The following is a 12,505-nucleotide window of genomic DNA, read 5'->3' as shown; positions in this document are numbered from 1 at the left end:
CAACACTATTCCAGTCAAAGTAGAAGATGGTCAGAAATACTGTAGCCTACCATGACCATATCCTACCCCATTTGTTGTCACCATCATGTATCCAAGTGGTTTTCAAACTTTTTGACCCACGACCCCCAAAAAGGAATGATACAAAGCTTGCAAACATGCTCGCACAATCCCTGTGCAAATGTAGCCCGTTATTACAGCCATAAACAGTAATGTATTTACAAAATGCAATCTATGCTACAGAAATAAACTGTGTTTTACACCTGCATTTAGAGCTGAAAGTCATTCATGTTAGCAGCCAATATCAGCTTGGGATACAGTGCCTTCAGAAAGTATTCACACCCCATGACTTATTTCACTTGTTGTGTTACAGCCTGAATTCAAAATTGATTTTTTTTAAAATAACCTCACCCATCTATAAAATCATGGTAAACATTATTATTGAACATAGTGATTCCATGCAACTTATGTGACTTGTTTAACCAAATGTGTACTCCTGAACTTATTAAGGCTAACAAACGGGTTGAATACTTAGACACATTTCATTTTTTTTATTACATTTGTAAAATGTCTAAAGACATAATTCCACTTCGACATTATGGGGTATTGTGCGTAAGCCAGTGATAAAAATATAAATACATCTTAATTTAATCCATTTTAAATTTAGGCTGTAACATAAGAAAATGTGTAAAAGTACTTAAGAATACTTTCTTTAGGCACTGTATATCATGTCATTTCTCTGGAGTCCAGAGCAAGAAAAATCACACGGCCAACTTGTAGAGGAGAAAAGCACGTTCTGTCTGCACCGCGTCATGTCTTTGGAAGGCAGCCTGCCTGCAGAGTGACAGCCAGGTAGTTCTTCCTCACAAATATCATCCAATAATATTGAAGGCGGTGCGATTTTCCGGCTGCTTATCTATAGCCAGTAGCCACCCAAGCTAGGCCTATCTGAAATGTAAAAATTATCAATCAAATCGCCAGGTAGCCTATTGCTCTGGCTAAGACGAGTCAGTAGTAGATTGCTCTGGCTAAGACGAGTCAGTAGTAGATTGCTCTGGCTAAGACGAGTCAGTAGTAGATTGCTCTGGCTAAGACGAGTCAGTAGTAGATTGCTCTGGCTAAGACGAGTCAGTAGTAGATTGCTCTGGCTAAGACTAGTAGATTGCTCTGGCTAAGACGAGTCAGTAGTAGATTGCTCTGGCTAAGTAGTAGATTGCTCTGGCTAAGACGAGTCAGTAGTAGATTGCTCTGGCTAAGACGAGTCAGTAGTAGATTGCTCTGGCTAAGACGAGTCAGTAGTAGATTGCTCTGGCTAAGACGAGTCAGTAGTAGATTGCTCTGGCTAAGACGAGTCAGTAGTAGATTGCTCTGGCTAAGACGAGTCAGTAGTAGATTGCTCTGGCTAAGACGAGTCAGTAGTAGATTGCTAAACTGTATTTTATATGGGTGATAAACGTAGACCTACTCCGTTTTTGGCAGGCAAAATGGGAGGAAATGAAACAAGTTATTTCTTGCCTTTGTGCACCAATGCTGAGGACTGGTCATTGGTCAACAATCAAGACGCACAACTGTTTGGTTCTGAAGCATAGATGATAATTTAAGGACGATTTGAGGGCAGTGGGTTGAACAACAATGCTAAAGAAGGTATTTTAAAATATATATCATTTTGGGGGAAATTATACCGCCACTGAAAAGGGCACTTTAGAGACTGAAAGGGTAACGGGGCAGGTAGAGCCCCGTCTGTTGGAGACTGAAAGGGTAACGGGGCAGGTAGAGCCCCGTCTGTTGGAGACTGGAAGGGTAACGGGGCAGGTAGAGCCCCGTCTGTTGGAGACTGGAAGGGTAACGGGGCAGGTAGAGCCCCGTCTGTTGGAGACTGGAAGGGTAACGGGGCAGGTAGAGCCCCGTCTGTTGGAGACTGGAAGGGTAACGGGGCAGGTAGAGCCCTGTCTGTTGGAGACTGGAAGGGTAACGGGGCAGGTAGAGCCCTGTCTGTTGGAGACTGGAAGGGTAACGGGGCAGGTAGAGCCCTGTCTGTTGGAGACTGGAAGGGTAACGGGGCAGGTAGAGCCCTGTCTGTTGGAGACTGGAAGGGTAACGGGGCAGGTAGAGCCCTGTCTGTTGGAGACTGAAAGGGTAACGGGGCAGGTAGAGCCCCGTCTGTTGGAGACTGGAAGGGTAACGGGGCAGGTAGAGCCCCGTCTGTTGGAGACTGGAAGGGTAACGGGGCAGGTAGAGCCCCGTCTGTTGGAGACTGGAAGGGTAACGGGGCAGGTAGAGCCCCGTCTGTTGGAGACTGGAAGGGTAACGGGGCAGGTAGAGCCCCGTCTGTTGGAGACTGGAAGGGTAACGGGGCAGGTAGAGCCCCGTCTGTTGGAGACTGGAAGGGTAACGGGGCAGGTAGAGCCCCGTCTGTTGGAGACTGGAAGGGTAAGGGGCAGGTAACCCTGTCTGTTGGAGACTGGGGCAGGTAGAGCCCTGTCTGTTGGAGACTGGAAGGGTAACGGGGCAGGTAGAGCCCTGTCTGTTGGAGACTGGAAGGGTAACGGGGCAGGTAGAGCCCTGTCTGTTGGAGACTGGAAGGGTAACGGGGCAGGTAGAGCCCTGTCTGTTGGAGACTGGAAGGGTAACGGGCAGGTAGAGCCCTGTCTGTTGGAGACTGGAAGGGTAACGGGGCAGGTAGAGCCCTGTCTGTTGGAGACTGGAAGGGTAACGGGGCAGGTAGAGCCCTGTCTGTTGGAGACTGGAAGGGTAACGGGGCAGGTAGAGCCCTGTCTGTTGGAGACTGGAAGGGTAACGGGGCAGGTAGAGCCCTGTCTGTTGGAGACTGGAAGGGTAACGGGGCAGGTAGAGCCCCGCCTGTTGGAGACTGGAAGGGTAACGGGGCAGGTAGAGCCCTGTCTGTTGGAGACTGGAAGGGTAACGGGACAGGTAGAGCCCCGCCTGTTGGAGACTGGAAGGGTAACGGGACAGGTAGAGCCCCGTCTGTTGGAGACTGGAAGGGTAACGGGACAGGTAGAGCCCCGCCTGTTGGAGACTGGAAGGGTAACGGGGCAGGTAGAGCCCCGTCTGTTGGAGACTGGAAGGGTAACGGGGCAGGTAGAGCCCTGTCTGTTGGAGACTGGAAGGGTAACGGGGCAGGTAGAGCCCTGTCTGTGCACATGCCTGCTCTCACTCCCCCTCACTGTCTGAGCTATGTTTGAGAGTTCCTACTTCCGCTTCTCCACTCCACTTCCTGTAGGCTGCTGACTTGTCTTGATACCCCCCACCAAACATACACAAAATCTTTCAATGATTCTGTCTTTTATCAATTGAAGTTCCTCATATTTTCAAAGCATGAACCTCCAAGCTCATTCACAAGGAGTAGAGCCCAACACTCAAGTGAACCACAACAGCACTGCATGTAGGCTACACTACCTACTTATAGGCCTACAATCAATATCCACTTACAAAAACAAACAAGTCTCTCATTACTGTTTCCATAGACACAAAGACTCCCCCCACCTCAACACATGGGTTCCAACATAGTACACAGGCTCACACAAATCATAGTCTTCTCTCCTGCCATGCATGTGTACAGTAGTAAATAAAATAGATGATCTACGTGGAAGATTAAACTACCAATGGGACATTCAAAACTGTAATATCTTATGCTTCACGGAGACGTGGCTGAACGATAACACTATCAACATACAGCTGGCTGGTTATACGCTGTACCGGCAGGATAGAACAACGGCATCTGGTAAAACAAGGGGTGGCGTACTGTTGGTGCAGCTGGTGCACGATATGTAAGGAAGTCTCGAGCTATTGCTCACCTGAGTTTGAGTATCTCATGATAAGCTGTAGACCACACTATCTAACGAGAGAGTTTCTGTATTTTTCATAGCTGTTTTACATACCACCACAGTCAGAAGCTGGCACAAAGACAGCATTGAAAGAGCTGTATTCCGCCATAAGCAAACAAGAAAACGCTCACCCAGAGATGGCACTCCTAGTGGCCGGGGACTTTAATGCAGGGAAACTTAAATCCGTTTGACCAAATTTCTATCAGCATGTTCAATGTGCAACCAGAGGGAAAAAAAGCTCTGGACCACCTTTACTCTACACACAAAGACGCATACAAAGCTCTCCCTCGCCCTCCATTTGGCAAATCTGACAACAATTCTATCCTCCCGATTCCTGCTTACAAGCAAAAATTAAAGCAGGAAGCACCAGTGACTAGATCAATAAAAAGGTGGTCAGATGAATCAGATGTTAAGCTACAGGACTGTTCTGCTGTCACAGACTGGAATATGTTCCGGGATTCCTCCGATGGCATTGAGGAGTACACCACATCAGTCACTGGCTTCATCAATAAGTGCATTGATGACATTATCCCCACAGTGACCATATATACTAGAGGTTGACCGATTCATTGGAATGGCCGATTAATTAGGGCCGATTTCAAGTTTTCATAATCTGAAATCTGTATTTTTTGGGCGCCGAATTATTATTATTTATTTTTTTACAATTTTAGTTATTTTTATTTACCTTTATTTAACTAAGCAAGTCAGTTAAGAACACATTCTTATTTTCAATGACAGCCTAGGAACGGTGGGTTAACTGCCTCGTTCAGGGGCAGAACAACAGATTTTCACATTGTCAGCTCGGGGGGATCCAATCTTGCAACCTTACAGTTAACTAGTCCAACGCAATAACGACCTGCCTCTCTCTCGTTGCACAAGGAGACTGCCTGTTACGCGAATGCAGTAAGCCAAGGTAAGTTGCTAGCTAGCATTAAACTTATAAAAAACAATCAATCATAATCACTAGTTAACTACACATGGTTGATGATATTACTAGATATTATCTAGCGTGTCCTGCGTTGCATATAATCTGACTGAGCATACAAGCATACAGGTATCTAAGTATCTGACTGAGCGGTGGTAGGCAGAAGCAGGAGTGTAAACATTCATTCAGACAGCACTTTCGTGCGTTTTGCCAGCAGCTCTACGTTGTGCGTCAAGCATTGCGCTGTTTATGACTTCAAGCCTATCAACTCCCGAGATGAGGCTGGTGTAACCGAAGTGAAATGGCTAGCTAGTTAGCACACGCTAATAGCGTTTCAAACATCACTCGCTCTGAGCCTGTGGTTGTTTCCCTTGCTCTGCATGGGTAACGCTGCTTCGATGGTGGCTGTTGTCGTTGTGTTGCTGGTTCGAGCCCAGGGAGGAGCGACGAGAGGGACGGAAGCTATACTGTTACACAGGCAATTATTTAAACCAAATTGAACATGTTTCATTATTTACTTGAGGCTAAATTTATTTTATTGATGTATTATATAAAGTTAAAATAAGTGTTCATTCAGCATTGTTGTAATTGTCATTATTACAAATCATTTTTTTTTTTTTTTTTTTTTTTTTTAATCTGCCGATTAAATCGGTATCGGCTTTTTTGGTCCTCCAATAATAGGTATCGGCATTGAAAAATCATATTCAGTCGACCTCTAATACATACCACAACCAGAAGCCATGGATAACAGGCAACATCCGCACTGAGCTAAAGGCTAGAGCTGCCACTTTCAAGGAGCGGGACTCTAACCCGGAAGCTTATAAGAAATCGCACTATTCCCTCCGACGAACCATCAAACATGCAAAGCGTCAATATGGGCCTAAGATCGAATCATACTACATGCTATGACGCTTGTCGGATGTGGCAGGGCTTGCAAACCATTACAGACTACAAAGGGAAGCACAGCCGAGAACTGCCCAGTGACCCGAGCCTACTAGATGAGCTAAACTATTTCTATGCACGCTTCGAGGAAAACACTGAAACATGCATGAGAGTACCAGCTGTTCCGGAAGACTGTGTGATTACGCTCTCCGCAGCCGATGTGAGTAAGACCTTTAAACAGGTCAACATTCACAAGGCCGCAGGGCCAGACGGATTATCAGGACGTGTACTCCGAGCACGCGCTGACCAACTGGCAAGTGTCTTCACTGACATTTTCAACCACTCCCTGTCCGAGTCTGTTATACCAACACGTTTTAAGCAGATCACCATAGTGCCTCTGCCCAAGAACACTAAGGTAACCTGCCTAAATGACTACAGACCAGTAGCATTCACATCTGTAGCCATGAAGTGCTTTGAAAGGCTGGTCATGGCTCACATCAACACCATTATCCCAGAAACCCTAGACCCACTCCAATTTGCATACCGCCTCAACAGATACACAGAAGATGCAATCTCTATTCCAATCCACACTGCCCTTTCCCACCTGGAAAAAAGGAACACCTATGTGAGAAAGCTGTAGTCAATGAATAGCACAGGGTTCAACACCATAGTGCTCTCAGAGCTCGTCAATAAGCTAAGGACCCTGAGACTAAACACCTCCGTCTGCAACTGGATCCTGGACTTCCTGACGGGCCACCCCCAGGTGGTAAGGGTAGGTAACAACACATCCACCACGCTGATCCTCAACACGGGGGCCCCTCAGGGGTACGTGCTCAGTCCCCTCCTGTACTCTCTGTTCACTCGTGACTAGACGGCCAGGCACGACTCCAACACCATCATTAGGTTTGCTGATGACAACAGTGGTAGGAGGTCAGAGACATGGCGGTGTGGTGCCAGGACAACAATCCCCCCCCTCAACGTGATCAAGACAAAGAGGATGATTGTGGACTACAGGAAAAGACAGAGCACGCCCCATTCTCATCGACGAGGCTGCAGTGGAGTAGGTTGAGAGCTTCAAGTTCCTTGGTGTCCACATCACCAACAAACTAACATGGTCCAAGCACACCAAGACAGTCGTGAAGAGAGCAACACAAAACCTATTCCCCCTCGGGAGACTGAAAAGATTTGGCATGGGTCCTCAGATCCTCAAAAGGTTCAACAGCTGCACCATCGAGATCATCCTGACTGGTTGCATCACTGCCTGGTATGGCAACTGCTCGGCCTCCGAACGCAAGGCAGTACATAGGGTAGTGCGAATGGCCCAGTACATCACTGGGCCCAAGCTTCCTGCCATCCAGGACATCTATACCAGGCGGTGTCAGAGGAACGCCCTAAGAATTGTCAAAGACTCCGGCCACCCTAGTCATAGACGGTTCTCTCTGCTACCGCATGGCAAGCAGTACTGGAGCGCCAAGTCTAAGTCAAAGAGGCTTCTAAACAGCCTCTACCCCCAAGCCATAAGACTACTGAACACCTTATCAAATGGCTAACCAGACTATTTGCATTGCCCCCCCTCCTACTCTCTGTTGTTATCATCTATGCATAGTCATTGTAATAACTCTACCTACATATTACCTCAACTAACCGGGTCCCCCATGCACATTGTCTCTGTACCCCCAGTCTAGTTATTGTCATTTTACTGCTGTCTAGCCGTCAAGTCAGTGAGGCCTCAAGACACCACAAAGCACACCTCCCTAGGCATCTGTCAATTAGGCCTAAAGATACCACAAAGCAAACCTCCCTAGACATCTGTCAATTAGGCCTAAAGACACCACAAAGCAAACCTCCCTAGACATCTGTCAATTAGGCCTAAAGACACCACAAAGCAAACTTCCCTAGGCATCTGTCAATTAGGCCTAAAGACACCACAAAGCAAACCTCCCTAGGCGTCTGTCATTTAGGCCTAAAGACACCACAAAGCAAACCTCCCTAGGCGTCTGTCATTTAGGCCTAAAGACACCACATATCAACCCTCCCTAGCTGTCTGCCAGTGAGCAGCACTCATCTCAAACACACAGGGCTGGAGAGAGGGTTTGCATATCACCAACTCAGATCATAACACACTCTTCCCCTGTGGGAGGGGTCCAAACGTACTGTGAGGGTGTGGAGTTCAGCCTCTCTCTCTCTCGCTCGCTCTCCATTTGTTTCATGACCTTCAAGTACCAGGGCGCAACATAAGCATTCCTTTGAGGTAGAAGACAGCCTTACATTAAAACTAGCTTAGGCCCTAATAAGAGGGGCCGGTCACCGTGGTCAGCAACATACTAGGCAGCAGTGCCTCTAGGCTGAGAAACACTGATCTACACTTACATTACTGTAGGGCCGATGAGGGTCAGAGCTCGTGCACCAGTGAAATCTATGGAAATCTTATTAACGCTTAATGGAACGGAAAGCATAGTTGGTGATAACATCTCTTTAAAAGGACATGTATTCATGCATGGCAGAAGCTGATCCATGTGTGCTTACGGTCTTAAAGTTTCAGAGTCTGCAAAGGGCTTGAGATGTGAAAAGCACCAGGAATAGACAAGCATACATGTAGGCATGCAAGAAACATCATAGCCTAACAACATGCAACTAGAACACATACAAACCTGCACACGTGGCAGGTTTAGAACAGAGGTGAACATAGTGATACAGTTCCTTTTGCCCTTCAAGAGACTTTAAAGAAGTCCTTTCATCACTTCATCTCACCAGACGCACACCTCTACTTTGAAGAGAAAAACTTAGGATTTGTTTTGTGTATAAAAGCTGGGTTCAGGCAGACAAGCACGCTCTGACACACACCTCTTAGGCCTATAGGTTTGCTGAGATAATTATTGTTTTGATTTAAGTCTATAACAAAGGAATTGTGCAACAGCACCAGCTTCCCCAATTGTTCCTCTCTTCTGCATCCTGTAATCATGTGTACGACTGATGTTTCCATGCGAGTCACCCACAACAGAGCTCATCAGAACGCCATTTATTCTGCCGATTGAGCTTGTGTACACATTTCAAACATAGGGCTATAGCAAGTAGTTTTGGGAACCAGCATAGGTAAGAACAAAAATATTCCCAAACAGGTTTTTGTGAGCTGGTACCAAAATCCACCAATACAGACATACTGTAAATGATGGTGACATAATTGAACATTCCGCAAAAGACAGGCCTACGTATTGATGTCACATTCTCCTAAAACCGTGCACACCGCTCTTCAACTTTCTAGGCTTTTTTGCTCCTATTTGGTATAGGCTGGAAGTTTTAAAAAACGGCCCTCTGATTTGTACACATTTGTTGTCGGAATGGTCAGAATCATTGGCCTTATGCAAAACGAATTTGAATGAATTTGTCAGGCATTGGACTACCTTCAACCAATCAGAAAACCAAATATTTTTTGTGCTGTTTGTGCCATCATTCTATTACCAAACTTTATATCTGCACTGTTCTTCAAGTAAATGTGTTTCTATTAACAATTTCACTGGAAATTGTTAAACGTAGACCTTGTGCATAGAGTTGTATGGTTTGTTTAACTTTGCAATCATTGATTTTTGTTTGACATTTTAAAGTGACAAATCTGAGTCTCAGCATCGCTCCGTTACCATGGAATTGCCCTAATCCAAACCCTAACATTTTGGGGTTCAGGCTGAGGCTGGTTTTACACCCCACCAAGCGTTCACCTTAGTAAACATCACTGACACTTGCATAAATAAATGCAGTGTGTAGTGCAGTCACAAAGCGGTTTGAGGAGACTCTACAGAGTAGGCTACTTCTAGTGAAGGGAAAATACAGCCGAAGCTCGCCCATAGTTCTTGGAAGGACACTGATAGCCAGTCCAAGCCGGTCCAAGGGATATTCAGTATGGATTCCAAGTCTCTGATCTTTGTGTGTGCCCCCCAAGCAGCAAGTGACATATTTTAAGAAATTGTGAAACAACCATCCTCTGTGAAACCAAAGGACAAGTACAGGCTACTTTGTGCTGACTACTGCTCGGTTATCTTCAGTAGAGTTGCATAATGTTGCTAGAAGGGGCCCACATTCAGGAAGGCAACATCTTGTACAGCATACAGACATGTACTAGAACACATGCATGTCTGACAAGTAAGAATCGTACCGGCTTTATAATTCCATGTCTATCTGCAATGTTCACTCACTAATGCCAACCAGGTGTTCAAAACACCACCAATTCCATATACTGAAAGATTTACCATGTTTCTGAACGCAGCCCATGGTCATTCAGTAGGCAAACGTTTCAGATATACATTATTTCTTATTTCAACATGTCAGAGGCATGTTAGTTTTACATAACACTTTATTAACGTTACACAACGTTAACTTGCGGAACAAGTCACAGGTGTGTGACAGTAAAAACAGTAATACATCGCCATTCACAAAGTTTGGCAATTTTAACTAAATCCCGTTTGTGGTCTAACGTGGTTGTCTTCCTGAGAATATCTTTGCTAGTTATCAAATGTTTTGCAAGAAACTACCCAAAGAAGTGGCAAACCAGCAATTAAGTCACGTCGGGGATGGAGAGGAACGGCCCTTTAAAGTTAATCCAGAAATGTACACATTTCTACAGTGGCTAGCTAAACACAGTTGGACTTTATGATAAAACTTTACCGAAATTAGCTACTATGTGTGGACAATTAACTACAAGCAAGCTATCTGATTTTTAGCGACACTTAGTCCAACGATTGGCGCTCTGTTTTGAGCACTTCGGAAACAAGACCAAATTTGACACAAGACTCTTGACAATAGGCTATACTCACGTTCTCTGTTATCTTGGATGTGCACCCATAGCACGACGACATACCAAAAACGTGGACGTAGCATAACCCATATGCGTTGTGAAACATTTATAATAACTAAAACAAACTTCGGTACATAATAATACTACATAAATACTTAGAATGTACCTGCAGCCCGTTGCTTTCTCTCGCATGTTGAATGTGTTTTCAGGAACGAAACTGACTGGTGTGAAGCCAGCAACATTGGCGAGATCGAGGTCGTTAGTTCCGGGTGACGTTTTAGAAAAATCTTCACAATAAAAGTACGGAACTAAAGGAAAGAAAAAAGCACGAACATGACGTCAGTGAAATCAAATTAATGAGGAAGCCAGAGGTCTTAACGACACATTTCGGAAAGTATTATGAATTGTTAGATACTACTGCACTGTTGGAGCTAGGAACACAATCATTCCACTACACCCCAATAACATCAGCAAAATATGTGTATGTGACCAAAACAATTGTATTTTATTTTATTGCAGGAAATGATGACTGACAATGTTATGTAGCCTAAGTAAAATACTTATTTTACTATTGCATAATCAATATCTAACCTCAAAGAGAATCAAAATGATGTCTGGGTCAAGCCCATGGAACAATTCAGGGCAGCTAATCTGGGAAAGAATTTGCAGTTTTAAAGCCAATTTTCTGAAATTCTAAACATTTAGCCAAAGCCATGTTCATATGCTGTCTGAGTGACTCAAACATTAGCACAAAATCAATGGGGGCCCCCTGGATGTTGGGGACCATGGGCACGCGGTCCTGCAGAAAACTCATAGCATGGCATAGGTTTGACAGTAACGTGTCATATAACTTCTAAACAAAACCTCTATCATCGACTTATGGCACAGACATCTGACTTCAATAATATTCATGGCTAGTCATGGCTCATCCTATATAACTACTTTTCTATTCATATAGTATCCATACTGTCTATACATACCATTATATATATTCTGGACTCTGACATTGCTCTTTCTGATATTTCTTTATTTTTACTTTTGCATTATTTGTGTAGTATTGTTTTGTATTGCTAGGTATTACTGCACTGTTGGAGCTAGAAACACAAGCATTTCACTGCACCTGTGAGAATAACTGCAAATCTCTGTATGTGACCAATAAACTTTGACTTGATTTAGAATTTATTTCTACAGAAGTCAAAAAATGTTTTATTTAATCCTGCAGAACAAGCTAAACCTGCACATCCTCCAAAACGATTACCAATGGTTGGTATTGAATGAAAGTTGAAAAATATTTTTTGTGTATATATAATGTTAAATGAGAATCTAACATAAAATACTCCAATACTAAGGCCTTTGTTTTATTGTATGCCTTTAATTCGCGGGACTTATATTTTGAAAGGATCTTGCAGAAATCGTAGCATGTTTGTTGCCAGAAGCTGTTGGTTGGCTTTGCTGGCTTCACACAGATGAAACTCTACGCGGAAAAAAGTTTTGTCTTCATCATTTCCGCTGTCAAAATTGCCGCGGTCGAGTGCATGTTGATGTTGCACATCAAGTAGACGATAGCCTATGCATTTAATATAACTTTTATTATTAAAGGAGCTGATAAAAAGCTGAGTTTATTTCGTATTGATATATTGGGGAAACAAAACAAGTGAGATGTACAAGAATAAAGTTACAAAAATTATTCAATGCTGTATGATACGCAGTTATTTGAATTCTTATTTAGACTACAGTGTTAATTAAAGACTAGTGTTAAAAAGTCAGAATCACCTTTATTCGTCAACCATTTACTTGGTGATACGGTGCTGCTAGTGATAGACAACATTTAAAGACAGAATACAGACAGCAGAATTTAAACAATGTTTACATAGATATTGGTTGAAACTCAAGTGTTAAATTAAAATCTCCCTATCATCATATCTAAGCCAATATCACACCAATCTGGATTTTTAAAATTCGCAAGCAACTTGATTGGAGGTATTCAACACACTCTCCACCTCTCCTCGTGAGCCGTCTGTCCATTACTAAGATTCACATACCGGAATTCTTAACAGTGTCATTAGCGAT

At 44.1% G+C, this 12,505-nt stretch overlaps 1 protein-coding gene across 2 annotated transcripts in view; it reads right to left on the bottom strand.

The window, feature by feature from the left end:
• Nucleotides 1-10,711, bottom strand: part of sh2b3 (SH2B adaptor protein 3) — a 70,465-nt gene extending 59,754 nt beyond the window's left edge. Inside the window, exon 1 of one of the 2 annotated variants that reach the window (XM_042320317.1) lies at nucleotides 10,602-10,711. The gene's annotated coding sequence lies outside the window, so the exon portion shown is untranslated. Of the gene's footprint in view, nucleotides 1-10,454 lie in introns of both variants that reach the window. The other variant, XM_042320316.1, reaches the window with a different exon arrangement.
• Nucleotides 10,712-12,505: the final 1,794 nt, after the last annotated feature.

The sequence above is a fragment of the Oncorhynchus tshawytscha genome, linkage group LG04, assembly GCF_018296145.1.
Source record: "Oncorhynchus tshawytscha isolate Ot180627B linkage group LG04, Otsh_v2.0, whole genome shotgun sequence".
Classification (NCBI taxonomy): Eukaryota; Metazoa; Chordata; class Actinopteri; order Salmoniformes; family Salmonidae; genus Oncorhynchus; species Oncorhynchus tshawytscha.
The sequence above is the reverse complement of the archived record's forward strand: the minus strand, read 5'-3'. Positions and strand labels throughout refer to the sequence as shown.